The 15,876-nt window shown below is 35.3% G+C and overlaps 1 long non-coding RNA gene across 7 annotated transcripts; it reads right to left on the bottom strand.

Annotated features, from left to right (window-relative positions):
• Positions 1-278: 278 nt before the first annotated feature.
• LOC147874197 (uncharacterized) lies at positions 279-15,417 on the bottom strand. Of its 7 annotated transcripts, XR_015534422.1 has the most exons (5): positions 8,460-8,608; positions 7,533-7,628; positions 2,132-2,254; positions 1,144-1,375; positions 279-476 (listed from the first exon to the last, which is right to left on the bottom strand). It is a non-coding gene; the product is annotated as an uncharacterized LOC147874197 (long non-coding RNA). The 7 variants fall into 7 exon arrangements; XR_015534427.1 differs by lacking the exons at positions 2,132-2,254; positions 8,460-8,608 and adding an exon at positions 15,340-15,417; XR_015534426.1 differs by lacking the exons at positions 2,132-2,254; positions 8,460-8,608 and adding an exon at positions 9,666-10,024.
• Positions 15,418-15,876: the final 459 nt, after the last annotated feature.

Here is a 15,876-nt window from a genome sequence, read left to right as displayed (position 1 = left end):
TTTACAGTGCGAACAATAAAAGTGTCATATTTAAAAAATGAACATTTTCTGTTGAATTGCTTTCTTCTTTAAAGATGTGAGAAATGTGTCAATAAGCAGCCTGCCGACCGGAAAATATAAGGAGGAGACTGTGATTTTGGACACCTAGAATATAACGATCATGATGCAAAGACAAAACGCGACTCGACACTTTGTGATTTTATTAGAAGACCATAATAAGAAGTTTATTCAGCCAGTTAAAGGATCTTTAAAGGAAAATCAACAGAATCATGTTCTGGTAACTTGAGAATTTTTTATGTGGCTAGTTTCACATTAATTATAAATGCTCATTGTAAATAAGACACTGATTTTTAGGCGACCCGAAGTATGGCGTGCCTGTCCTAGATCCAGTCCTTGTCGAAGAAGTAGTAGTCCGGGATTCAGGAATTACAATCGCTGCTCGGAACTTCACCATCGAAGGAGCCAAGGAAGCTGTCCTGCAGGACGTGAGGTAATTAGGCTAAATGACTTACACATTTATCCAGCTATTAATCCGAGCGGCTTATTACAACTGAAACCCAATGACAGTCAGTTAACAGAAAAGTAGGCTTCCAGTTTACAAATAACTCTTTCGTAAAAGACTCGATGATTCAATACCGCTAATACAAAAACATGGCATTATGTAACGATCCTGATATTGTTCCATTCTCCACCAAAACTGTGTTTGTACACGTTTAAGTCATTGCAGCTTACATTTGCATTAACTAAAAGTGTTATTTTCTCTTTAATCTTTTCATAAGTGCTACGGATGTCCACATTATCATCCAAGTGTTCCAAAGATGCAACCTATTTTGAGATGTCGATCAGATATCGTTCCTTAAATTCTGCATCATTTACTTTCTTGAGAATATATATCCATATCAAATTTTGAGTTGCTTATTTACTTTATTATAATGTGTTACGTACATTTCAATCACCAAACAGTGATCAGGATGATATTGAGCGCCTATAAACTATCGGACGTCAAGCAAACGTCATTTATATCACCTTCCTATTGGACGTTATCAATTTAATCATGTGTAAATCAATTAAAGGGATATTAAATATATTTATGAAGTTTATGTACGCAATAACTAATTTAAGTGTGCTCAACATTTTGTGTACCTTGTTACAATTTTCAATTTTATAATGCAAATAATCCACGCAGTCTGAGGCATGATCCCCGTGCGCCTGGCCGCTGCGATCGTGGGTTCGAGTTCCTCTCAATGCACGGATATTTGTCCGTCCTTCTCTTCCTGTCTGGTTTATTAATACTGGCCACGGTAGGCTAGGCGACCGTGGGATCTTCGCATGTAAATCCCCGTAATGTGGTGCCAACTAATCCTAGGATTGACGACTAAAAAAAGTGCAACTAAAACAGGATTAAATTCCTCAAATGCTTGTAATTATTAGTTTAAAAACTGAGATCACACCGACTAATTCCCTGAACGGCAAATGTTAGGGTGTGCAAAGGAAAGCTTTACCATTTTATGTGTCAAAAATGATCTTTCACTGTGAGGTAAGAATATAAATTCATACCTAAGGAGGATAAAGTACCTGAACAATTCACATTCTCTTTTATACACTTTTCGCTGATGTGTGGATCATAGTGGCCTCCTTTTGGAGGTTTCTTTATCTATTAAAGCAAATTGTAGGACTCCTTGGATGAGTGATTAGTCCGTCACAAGACTCCTACCTGAACACAGGACAGCACGACACAGAAAGACGCGGACAGACATCCGTGCCTTGAGTGGGATTCGAACCCAAGCGTACGAGACCCACGCCTCAGACCGCGCGGCCACTACGACCGCCACCAGGTTACCTTGCCACCGCCATGAAGTCACTCACTATTATAATATTCGCAAGCGTAATTAGATTACGACGTGCAGCTAATGTTAGAAAGATATTTATTCATGTAGAATCTTCTTAAATGTCTACCCAATGAATAACAAGAGAGAGGATGAGACTAAGATGGATATTGGAAATATTTTATTGGTAATAGGTGTTGGAAGAACTCGGTCTGGTGACTAGATTTAGTATTAGTGGTGTTAAACTGCGGGTTCTGTTAACACAGAGTAGAATAGAATAGAAAGTTGGCATTAACTGTACTCACTAATATTTATATGTCTCTGCCGCAGAGTTGACTTCGAAAAGCTGACCATTAGCCTCCAGTTTCAAATGCCAACACTTACATTCCGCAGATCGTACGAGATATCTGGAAAGTTGGTAGCCCTGCCTATAAACGGCAATGGCAACTTTAACTCATCTTTCGGTATGATATATCGTTAATATTATAATAACACCTCTGACGCTACTAATAATTTTTTAATTAGCTTTCAGGCTAAATGGAGGATTTTTTCTAACGTAGCATATTTCTGCGCCCTTTCCAGAAACTCAAACTCTGTTATTAATTTGCCTTGGGTTAAGGTAATTACAGTATCAATTAAATGCGAACTGCAACACAATCTATTTAAAATAAAATCTCATGCTTCCACTGCACGCAATACTTTCTCTTCTATCACCAATAGAAATTTAGGTTGTGTACATTTCAAATTTCTTTCGAAACATAGTTATGGAATAAAAACATAACTACGGTAAGCAGTTAACGCTTCTGATTACTTATAGTATTGTGAATGTGGCCATTCGTCCATGTGAGCATTCGTACGTGTGTGCATTTGTCAGTGTGAGCATTTATCAGTAAAAATTTACTACGGAATATGTTCCAGAAACGTCCGTTAACTACGGTATCCAGTTAACGCGGCTGATTGTCCGAGAAGATTGTATTGGACATTTCCCCGAAACTTCGGTTTACTACGGAATGTGTACTACGGAAAAAATAAAATCGGCTGATTGCCCGAGAAGATTTTATTGAATTTGTTCCCGAAACGTCGGTTTACTAGGATAACCAGTTAGCGCGGCTGATTGTTATCATAGTAAACCAACGTTTCGGGAACAAACTCTGTCCCCATCTTCAGGGTTTTTTCCCGAAACGTCGGTTTACTACGGTAACCAGCTAGCGCGGCTGATTACTTTATAGTATTTTGAATATGGGCATTCGTCCATGTGAGAATTCGTACGTGTGAGCATTTGTCAGTGTGAGCATTTATCAGTGTGTGCATTCGTCAGTGTGAGCATTTGTCCTTGTGAGCATTTTTCTGTGTGAGTAATTTTAGTGTGAGCATTTATGACAGTGTGCTTCTTTCTGTGCGCAATTTTCGTGTGCGGTTTTGTCATGGAACCGTATTAACCGCCCTATGTGTTACGAGCTTTTAAAATTCTCCTCATGTGTGACACCCATATGAATATCTGTTCTTTTAGCGCAAATAATTAACCAAATAATCATCAATCTGGGATTTATAGTATACAGACTTCCGCTAGAAAATTAATGTAAATAGTTGTGGGAATGAAGAAGTCTATAAATATATGTACAGATATTGTTTAAACCTTAGAAACATACATTAGTACACAACTGAACTCCATACAACTATATTACTTTCCTTATGGCAGTTTTATTCATATATATATATATATATATATATATATATATATATATATATATATATAGTAAGTTTCGTTAATAGCATACTACTCTTATTTATCGTAATTAATCCGCATAGTGCCAAAGGGAAAGACTGAATTGAGAGATGTGGACATCTGATTGCTGAACTGATCTCCCTCATTTTTAAAAAGAAACCAATAAAAATTCCACACCTCAATCACTGTCTTGCATATATTGTTCCTCAATCCCACATCACCGGAACATTTTCATATATATATATATATATATATATATATATATATATATATATATATATCACCATAAATTGAAATCCGAATTTTTCCTTTATTTTACCGAAACAATTTCAGAATAAAATAACATAATTTTTTCCTGTTAGTTTCTCCAATTTTATTCCGATTTTTCGGTATTTCTTTGTGGATTATTCAAACGAAATTTGTTATTCGTTCCGTTCGCAACTTCCGCCTCGAATTTTCTTTACTTTATTTAACTACTTTCCCAAAAATTCCATCCCTGGTAACATTTCCGTGCCTATTTTCTTTTCAAATATATTCTAAACCAATGATGTGAATAATTTCGCAATCTTTGGTGATAAATTTTTTAAAAGGTAACATCTTGTAAAGTGTTTTCAGTTATATGCTAAATATGAAATACTGCGATTCTTTAATGGCCCAACCTCTTTTTCTATCTACGTTGATAAAGTAGTTTTTAAACAGTGGATCTATAGTGTTCTTTTTATCAAAATAGGCGGAATATGGTTCAACTGGTAAAATGTATTTTTCCACTATAATGTTAAAAAGCTTTTAATAATCACCACCAAATAATTTTAGAAAGTCGTCTGATTCCTTCATTCCATATGTAAGATCCTCTGTTGTTTTATAACGATTTCAGCAGTTGTTGAGGAATGAACTGACAACAATACAAAAACTGGAAGTATTTTATAACCGCGAATCATCGTTTTAATTAAATTGGTTCAAAGTTTTCCGTATATTTAAAAACAATCGATTTAAAAATTAAAAGATAAACGATAACAAATAAAGAAACTACACGATTTGAGGAATAAATTCACGCGGAATACCTTGAATTTCCTATTGATTACATACTTTCAGGTTTTTATAATACTGTCCATAAGAAGAGAAACAAATAATGTCCTTGAAAATAATAATAATGTGGTTTGGGACCTTACTTTTATAATTAACCTGATTTAATGAATATCCATGTATTTTTAATAAACATGAATTATGAAACACAAATTAAAAATAAATATGCCACTGCTACACGCAGAGATTTTACGACTCTCAGAAAGAATACAGGCAGACTGTCTTAAATTATCAGTTGTTTACATTCTTCCAATTTGGTATGGGTTCTAGAAAACGCCACTAGAATCGAAAAATATTGGTCCGTAAAAGAATGATGAAAGGAAAAAAGAAATAAAAGTAAATCGGAAAAAATATTCTGTAATAACTAAATAAATCATGTCACGTAGGATTTGAGATCATCACGATGGTGAGTCTGAAGATGACTGTCTTCTGGCCATGGAGACAGCAAGGACCTCTGAAACGTCGGTAAAATTCTACTACACAACACGTTGCAACAACCCAGAAGACAGCCATCTTTAAACCACGCCACGTTCCAAAATACTTTGTTTAAAGTAATGAAAATTTTAAATAACGAAATATTTTTGTTTACTAAAGCAGTCAATGCATATCATCCAGAAATTTTTGTAAATGAATTGCTGCAATATGATGGACACAACAACAGTTGACACTTTCAAAATTTAACCTTTAAGATAGCTATGATTAATCTGAAGAAACCATTACACCAAACGCTATCTAATGAAACATCATATATCAATAGAATTTCTACGCATACTTGTAACGAAGGCCAACATATTGGTAAACAATGTTCAGAAAAGTAATAGGAGATAAATATTTTTGTAATAGGCACAGAGAAAATATTACTAAAAATAAATTAGCAAAAAGTATACATAAATTATAAAGTACATAATGATTTTGTAAAACGATTCAAAGCTGTATTGTAAGAAAGGAATGTATTTATAAACAAAACGGACTTCGCAAACAACATAAGCAGAACACTAATATTAGTCCAAACATTTATAATAACTTAGAGAACTTTTAAAGCACCGAATAATTTCAGCTAAGGAAAAGATTTAATGGGGTTACTAGTGAAGAAGTTGTAGTTTGCCTCTGAAAGCTTTGATATCCGCGGCATTACAAAAGTTGAATAAGATGAGTGCCACAGAAAATATAATCCAACTAACCGGCTTTTGTAGTCAGTACAAGAGACCAGAAGCACTAGATAAGAAATAAATTACTCTATCGCAGATATCAAGAAAGAAGATACAGTAGAAAAAAGGAACAAAATTAATTGCATGTTTTTGAAGATTTCGCTGTTAAATTCACAGACAGATTTTTATAAACAATAAAAATATATGGGGTTATGAAAGCAATAAAGAAACAAATCTACCTCAGATGATGAACAGTATTACGATATGTTTTTTGCACTACGGTGATTAAGAACAATACGATGTAAAAGAACATAACAAAAGTAAGTAATAAAAATGGAGCACCAATCTATACCAATTGATTAAAAATGTTAGTGAAATTAAAAAAGTTGTAAAGAAGAAACCAAAGTCTGTTTCGATATGGGGCGAAATAATGTAACACGCAGAAATTTGTGGAATTTATAAAAAGGACATTTCAAACCAAACAAAACTTTAAATTTCTAATAGTGTTTTTAAAAATAACAGCCCGAGAATCCTATTCATCTTCAATAACGAGAGTACAGTGAACTCAGATACCCTGACCTTATGTTGAAAGCTGTTATGCAAACTGGCAATAATTCTACAGTTAATTGCATAAGCGACCGGAAGTTGTATCATATACATGTTAAAGAGAATAATAAAACATATATATTACGTGAATATATCGAAAAAATAAGGTTATTTACAGGAGTTGTTAGCAGTGATTCAAGGAAAGAGTAAAAGACAGACAAGACCATTTCTTAGGATATGGGCTGAGAGAGACTGTGTAATAAACTTAGCGGAATAACTTATGTTGATGGTTTTGTACCACTGAAAACACACAACAGTTTTAGAGAAAAGCATTTCACCTAAAGAAAGTAATTGCTGCAAATTTCTTTCCAATTAAGAAATATAATCAGTGTGTGTGTTTACATATATATGTTTATAAATATACATGTTCAGTCAGAAGTATGTTTATAAACTTCGTGTGCGTGTTCCAGGAACAAAAATAAGAAATAATTCTTTAATTAATTTTTGGGCAGCAATTATTGTCGACATGCATATTGCCATGTCTCCTTGATTATGTACCATTGAATACAAGAAGACAAATGTGGTTTATGCACGACGGAGCCACACCACACTTCTCCCGTCGTGTTAGAGATCATCTCAATATGAACAATCCCCTCAGCGACGGATTCGACGCTGTGACCCAGTAGTATGGTCACCGAGGTGACCAGATTTGACTCCATTGGACTTTTATCTGTGGGATCACTTGAAGTCCGTCGTTCATGCAACACGCATTAACCATGAAGACGACCTGTGGGAACGTGTGCAGAATGCATGCCAGATGATTTGAGGAAACCCTGGTGTGTACGAACGAATTCGTCAGTCTTGTGTACGTCGTGCTCGGGTATGTGTGGAGAATGGAGGAGCAACATTAGAGCATCTGTTATAAAGAAGCATTACTGTATTTATATTTTGAAATAAAGGTGTGCATTGCATCTTAATTTTTCTTTTTCTTTGGAAAATAAAACTTTCGCGACCACATGTTCATAGAAACATTATTTCTTATTTTTATTCAAGAACACGAACACAAAGTTTGTAAACATATTTTGACGCACTCTGTATATTTTTTCTTAATGTATAGCCTGTTAGTGTCAAACATTATTTTGGAAAAAAATACAAAAGGCTACAGTGGCTTCGATAGTACAATGGAGAGAATGAGACAGTTACCTTTGAGAAGTCTAGGAATAGCCTCTCTGCCGTGCTTCAGCGCGCAGTCGCTGAACTTTGGGTCATTTTTGGAACAGGGTTTAATATAGTAGTTGGCTGAAATGCAGTAAAATATGAAGATAGTTGATTTATAAGTTTGAACAAAGTAAGCACACAGTAGGTATTATTAACGTAACTTATTTTTCTACATAATCGTCCACTAAATGATGATTACTCCAAACTGCATGTGTTAATGAGAGTTTCTTGTTTCAGAATGATGGTTTAACGTTGAAGTTTACCGAGACATCATCAATTTGTAGAGATGGTGCATTTAAGTAACATGGGAACGTGTTGATAAAGCCTTGTAATTAATTTTTTTGACGAATCTGTTTCCAATTTAGGCAAGGAGGTTTGCTACCCACAGCCTCCAAGAGAATGTTGTGGTAGTTCCTTAAAACAGTCACAACCGCTTCCAAACTGCCATCATATCATCCCACTAATACATTTCTGCAGCTTGACGCTACAGAGCGTTTAAAATTGAAACAGCGCAGTTAAATGAACCGACAATTCGCCACGTTCAGAGGTCATAAGAATGCATCATTATTCCTTCAGATATGCTGGAGAGAGAATATTACGTGTATGCCTGCTGACAGAAGTACGGCACCTACACTGGTTTCTTGACAATTATTGCAAAGCTTGACAGTTTTCTGAAAGTTAAGAAGAACGTAACTGGAAATACATATTAAATTTACAGAGTTTCCACTTACGTACACATTTTTATTTTAAATGCGCCTAGCCCTCAGTCTTACATAACCACCCTCATCGTAAATACCGTAAGCTAACACATAGCTAAACGTAAAGAAATCTAATCCAACCTAATCTGACCCAGATTCGTCTGGACCCTATGAGACATATTGCCTCTCTTGGGGCTCTCTTACACTGGTTAACCTGCACTCCATAAGAGCATCGCCGTCCCTGTTGGGCACGTGGCCCCACAAAAGCGATTTCCACATGGGGTTTGCTTCCAGCCTTGGACCTTGGTCACATTGGCTATTAAAGTTCTATTGGTTAACCCGTCTTAGTGATCACTTTGTTTACCTTGGTTACTATAGTTACAATTGTTATCTTAGTTGCCAAGGTTGCCTTAGTTTTTATGGTCACCATCTTATTTTTATTTTGGTTGCTACAGATATATCCAAAAGACTTTACCATAAAAGTAGGATTAAATTCATGACTTCAGTAATTCAGTGCAGTCAGTGATAGGAAATCCTTTGGAGAAAATTGAAATATGAAACATAATGAACAGTACTAGCATACTTATCCACAATTGACTGATGTAATATGATCCATAAATAATTACCAGCTGAAACGCTATTTCCTTAAATAACATTTTAGTCATAACTGTCATTGATTATCGTATAGACCAGCGGTCGCCGAACTGAGAAATGAATCGCACTGAAAAGTAGTCATGTTGACCTTGGTAAGAAATAGACTGGTCGTACTCCCTGTCCTTCTAAATGTACGATAAACACGACGCGGTGCAAGTTGATTGCATCTGCTTGGAAATTTGTCTCTGAACATTCGCTTGGAAGCCATGAGTGAGATTGGAGAATTAAGTTGGAGGAGACGAATCAGATAGAAAGATTCAGGGTTCTATAAACATAATACGGCACTGAAGGTTTTGGGAAGAACGTAAAATAGTAAGGGCAGTTTTATTCGTGGTTTATCTTAAAAGTGATGCTGACAGAATTGTTAAAGATGACGGGTATATACAGTATGAAACTTCAATTATTTGAACGTAGTTGATTTTCATTGTCTTTTTGGGTACTGATGAATACTAACTGTGACGCGTTTAACCTTGCTGCTCCACTGCAGAATTCATAAATGAAGAAAACCGATTTCAAATCCGATTTTATGCTTAACGAAAGAACAATAGTTCTGTATGGCGATGACTGTTTGACCCAGATGATAGTTTATTACTTTTTGGGATATTAAATAAAATAAAAGAACCAAAAGAGATTTTGTGCAGGTTGCCTCTCGCCTTTGGGAAAACACGACAGACAGACGATCTCATAATGTTTTTTTATCTCACGTTCAAAATTAATTTCACCTCGTCCATGTTAAGTACGTTCTTTTGTTCGAAAGCGTTCTTACCAGTTTGCGCATCCAACAGAAAAAGTAAATTCCATTCGATTCGGATCGGTTCTGTTCGGTTACTTTCGATGTAGTGTTCCGGACGTTCGGCTTCACAATACGGTTGAAATCGCAACGTATCGCTAATTTATGGAACAGAACTCTAGCCAAACGACTGGATTCGAAAAATACATTTATGCTACAATTCCGTCCCGTTTGCTCGCTGTTGATTAGCTTTGTTTTATACTACACTGCACTAGCTCTTAAGGAAATGTCACATTTATTTAAATATTTTAATTACGCTCTTAAAATTTTAAGTATTTATGAGTGAAACGCTTGATTTAATGATACCCCGCGGGTCTGAATTAAGCCTTCTATTACGAAACCATTCAGAAGTGACTGGAGGCCATTATTGCGTAACAGTGGAAACAAGTCAATGGAACATGTTATTGCACAAAGGTGACCTAGGAAAGGATTACCGTAGCAATAGTTTACGTTACGTGACGTCATAAGCACATATGGATTTTCACTGTACTCCAAAGAGAACATCTTTCAAATCTTATTTCCGTTCATTGATCCCAATTTTTCCGATATTTCGATCAGCTGGTCAAAGATTATGAATGGAAAGCGCCTGGGGAGAAAATATAAACTGCTGATGTTATGATTTAATATAATTTATAATTTAATATTGATATATTGAAAGAAAAATATATGACAACTGACCTCAGATGCTGTGGATCCTTCTGAATATATAGCAGTTAATATGAGCTTGTTGTGTATGTTTAAGGTATTAAGAATTTTCCTTTAAAAGAAATTTTGTTAATTATAGTCCTTTTTATGAACGTGCTAACTCAACCGCAACCAAAGTCAAATACGGAGTTAGAACAAGAATAGAAACTAAATACAAAGAACAAAAAAGTATAGAAAAGAGTGAAAAGAAAAGAAAACACAGGTCATTCCGAAAGATGTATACACAAAACCATCATAGTATATATCAGTTTTGTGAGGGGGGCACCTGAAAATAAATACAGTTTAGACATATTATTCTGTCAAGAAAGTGTTATAAAATTAAACATAAGTTTTGTCAAAAATGTCAAAAATTTGTATATACAATTAGCAGCAGCGATGCACGTAGACGAAGGACAGTCTCAATGCACTGTTCTCGCTGAAAGTAGAAACAATTCCTCTTAGACATACGAATATTAATAGTGTACATGATGGGTGGTACTTATTTTGCTCTTGGAAACATTAATAAAAATAAAACATCGATATGTCACTGAAAATGAAATCATAATCGCGTAAGACGTCCAACTAAAAAAATAAAAAAACTGAAAAATCTTCTTTATACTTTCTAAATTGGAGTCGGTTGTTATGACATTTTATCATACTTAACTTATGCTCATTAAGCCTTAAATTTCTTTTGCTTCGTAATGAACTTGTTCTAACAGTACCTCAGAAATTTTAATTGAATTTTTTTTGAAAACAATTCAGAAATTAATGCTGGAAGATGCTTTTGCTAGTTTATTTCAGTTGGATTCTGTTCGGCTCGAAGTACGAGTGGTGTATGTCGCCCCTAAGAGGTGGACTAATTGGCTGTATGTATGTGTGTATGTAAGTAAGTATGAATGTGTGTGTATATGTATATATATATATATATATATATATATATATATATATATATGGGAGATCAGGGCAGAACGGGGAACTAAATTTTTGTAGGCATGTGGAAGTGACAGTTAAGTATTAAATATTTCACTTTTCTTAAGACCTCACACACAGCAGCAAATCAAACACTGAGCGAACAGGGCGGAGTTTTGGAATGAGAGTATTTTTCAATTCGATTCGAACTGGTTCGGCTTAAGCTGCAAAACTCAGTCGTAACTGTATCAGTGTAAGTTCGACGTACATTACATTGAACATATATATATATATATATATATATATATATATATATAAATTTTTTGTGTTGGAGTCAGAATATTTACCGACCGTTCTATGAATTGCATTGAAAATTACAATATTTAAGGAAGAAACAAAACATGTCCAACTACTGTGGCATTATTTTGTCAAAATTTGTAAAACAAAAATGGGTTTAATTTGTACACATTCTTGTAGACTTTTAACCGAGTCAGTGTAGGGTGTAATATAATTATAATTAAACACTGTGGTGTACGTATATAAATAAAGTCGGATTTTCTATTTTTATTAGCAGTGCCATCTCTTGTCCAATATTTGTGTTCCTTAAGGGAAAAACAAAGTAGGCGAAAGTTGTATTGGGCCCCAAGTACTCCTGAGGACGATCAATCGTTAGCTCGAATGCAGAAGTAAACAGAATTCCTTAAAAAGCTTCTTAGAACCGAAAATTTTATGGTTTTACGATACACTCATTTGACAGACAGACACATTCTATCCACACATATCTGCTGATAAACAGTCTCATGAAATTTGGTAGTAGTAAAAGTACGTATTATCTCTGTGAAATATGTACAACTTTTGTCTTAACTGGACAATATAACATCAACGAAATCACACATAAAATGCTACTTACATTGAAGGTATTTCAGAAAAAATATTTTGATGTCATCAATATACATAAATTTCCGTCTACAAAACCTTTATTATTGTAATTATATTCGGACTATACATTTCAGCCTTAATTGGTGCTTGACTTTTATGTCTGGTTCTATCCATACACAAGGTCACACCATCAATGCTTCGCCGCTGGCGTCAGACAAGTCTGGATAATCTACGTTGGCCAAGACCGATATCTAATGACTGCCGATGTGTACACATATCATTCCTTCATTATTACACATACATTTACGTTTTGATCACAGTATGCTCTTTCAGGAAAATATTAACAAAGAGAAAATTAAGAGACAAGGTATCACGCAAGTTAATGCGTAACAGAGTAATCAAGACGCTGTTGCGGATTAACTTGCGTGGTATCTTTGGTTTGCATGAGCGAATCTCCGGGACGAAGAGCGAGCGAAGGACGCAGGAGAAGCAATGTAGTGTTGACAGCTGGGCTGATTATTTCTGCTCTTGCAAATGCTGAATAAAACAAACCAAGTGGGTTAATCAAATGCAGATGCAAAGGCTAAACACACATTAGGGTTTTAAACAGCATTCGTATTTTTCTTATACTAGAATGGGATATTCTGCTTTTGACAAATAATCGTTTGCACTTATTTTGACGCGTATAATTGAATCCGCGCTGAGGAAACCTGCGTTGAAGGAAAATTTATCTTAGTACAACGAATTTCTTCTTTCATTTTGTTATCACTGCTTGTAGAATATTTAAAAGTACGATTTTGAAAACAAGCAGAATAACACAAACAACACGTCAAATTTCATCCAGATACGTCCAGTAGTTCTCAAGTTTAATCGACTGAAAAGACGGACGGACAGACATGACGAGCCCATTCTTGGCAAGCACTTCGTGCAAAGAACGCATAAAAAGCAACACTTAAGTCCAAGACGTATTTTAGCAAGGTGCATAAGCATGATGTGCATATCACCTGCTAATGTTAATATTGAATATTATTTAATTCACGAAACGGAAGATGGAATAGTAAGGTTGAAACATGTAATATGAATATATATATATATATATATATATATATATATATATATATATATATCCGGTTTAACAATGTTTCTACATTTTTCCGGTATCCAACTTTATCGTTGGCTCGAACTATAGACATTCAGTAGGACTCCTTTTACGAGGGATCGGCCCGTCGCAAGGCCTCTACCTGTACACAGGACAGCACAATACACATTCTTAATGTACACGAGGATGCAATCCCTGAGAATAATTCTCAAGATACTCTTGTTTACTTTGCTCCGTCATTTTATGTATCGTTTTGTAGGTAATGAGAATGAATACCAAACTGAAATTTAAACCGCATTTACAAACCGTGATTTTAAGGTTCATTTCGCCACCACTTCTGTACAGAGCGACCAACGACAAGAAATTATTTCAAACGTTTAATAATGTTCACTTAGTGGCATACTACAACATGCCATCTATTCAAAATGCCTATATAAAATTTTTTGTATACGTACAATACGAATACATTTTTTGTGTTCTATGGGAACGTATCGACTTAACTCGGTCACGGTACAGACGTCAGAAGTAGGTATACTTACTGCCCACTTACACGAAAACACGTTAATACTTACTATTAGTGTAAACGTGTTTCAAACACGGGAAAACTTTGTGCAATTTCGAACCTATTTTTAAAATATGTTGAAACGGTAAATGAACGAATTTCTACCTGGTTCTATTTTAAAAGTAAGTTATTTTAGGGAGGTATATAAGTCCGACAGCCTTTACGTTTTACGCTTTAGTTGTACATCAGTAGCAGGCCGTGAAGAAACACCCTACGTTGAGTGAAACTAATTTTAGGACAAATAATATATTTTGTCTTTGAAGAAAGGAGAGTTTGTCAGCGAAAAATTAATGAATCCTTTAACCAAACAAGCAACATAGTGAGTCGGTTTATGAAAGAACTAGTTGTATACCTGCAGGCAGAAAGTGTGTTTGATGAAAGGAAGTGTTCTCTGAAGTGTAATCTGGTGGTTGCGTGCATTTGCGTGTGTACCATATCAGTAAAGTAACACTTTGATTTTTATGATACCGTTTATATTGAAATTATAGAAATGGTAAAATCATAAATGCCAGGACTTAATTCGTTTTATAGCCTACCTGGCATGTGGACTAGGGGTTTGAGTATTCCCCACCTCCAACGCATTTTAAATAGAGCGTTTATTTATAAAGTATTCAATACAGGTGTAAGTAATGATTTATTTGTATTAATCCTATAAACATACGGAAAGAAAATTTTAAACTGAGTTATACTCACAGAAATATCCATATCCTATTAAACGGATTTTAACCTTCCTGTTATCCGCATAAACTTTGTCCGTGTTTCCGTTTTTAACGATACCTCGGAAAATGAATAGTCCTAGTCAGAAGTTAACAGAATTTGCAGCCATCATAGAATGCTGTGGTCTATCGGGGTAGACACAATCTCTTTTTTTTAACAAATTGGGAGTTACTAAGTGACCAATAGTGTAAACAACAATTAATTTGTATATATTTATTTATCTATTACGAAGAAGGATTTGAGCTGTTCACGGCGGTGACTACGAAGTTGGCTATCTTCTTACTTGCTGCTTACTTGATTTCGCAACCAGTAGTTCAGAATATACAAGTTTTCAGTCGAATATGGGACGATGAATCAATTGTCAGTGATACTGAAGGAAGTGGTATTGACCTTAGTTTAATGATTTGTCCGGTATTTTCCTGCACGAATTGTCAAAAACCACTAAGAAACTCGGTCAGAATATTTTGTTCCTGTGCCGGGGCTTGAACAAAGTGTTATTGGTTATGAAGCAGGAACGCTAATTACTTAACCGAGACTTTCAGTTATTGCTGTGATACAGTTTCTTATAGATAAATGACGGTTAAAGGTGTCCTTTAACCTACGCATTACTTCATAAAAACGCGTGAAAGTTCTTCTTTCTTGGCCTGAGTTTTAGATAAGTTTCAAGTGATAATCTTCACCTCCGGGCCGCTTTATCTCCAGTAGCCACAGAATATGAATGATATAGAATTGGTGGCGAAGAGGGAAATACAAAACATAGTCACGGATGATCCATATTTTAACAATTTTATATTACTTACGTTATTTGAGAGCGCCAACGCTGAAGATTACAGTGCAGGCTACGTAGAGATTGCAAAGCTGCATGATTAATGATTTAACTTCACTTAAATAATCACAAAACATAAGAAATTCCAACATTTATATAGACACAAGCATTGGATGTCCTTGGTAAAAGTCCCTCCCTACGAGTATGTAATACAGCTCGGCGCGTGATGCGTATATTTTACCGTGAAATTGCTGAAGATGGAGAATGACATTGCACTAGCTTGAATAAAATTAAGTGTAACTCTATCCTGTACAAAATGCATTCGGTTAGTGAAGGGGTGGCACATAATAACTGGCCGGTCACAGTGACCACGCCAACTCAGACGTGGTTCTCGTGCACTTGGACACTGTGACCGTGGGTTTGAATCCCATTCAAGGAATGGATGTTTGTCCGCCTCTTTCTATGTTGTGTTATTCTGTGACCAGTTGGGGGCCTTGCGATAGGCTGATCACTTGTCCTACCGAATATCTAAATAGATCAACAAACCTCCGAAAGGAGACCCCTGTGCTCC

The sequence above is a fragment of the Zootermopsis nevadensis genome, unplaced genomic scaffold, assembly GCF_977971745.1.
Source record: "Zootermopsis nevadensis isolate Lab colony 2312 unplaced genomic scaffold, Znev_1.0 Znev_ptg000010l, whole genome shotgun sequence".
NCBI classification, from domain to species: Eukaryota; Metazoa; Arthropoda; class Insecta; order Blattodea; family Termopsidae; genus Zootermopsis; species Zootermopsis nevadensis.
The sequence above is the reverse complement of the archived record's forward strand: the minus strand, read 5'-3'. Positions and strand labels throughout refer to the sequence as shown.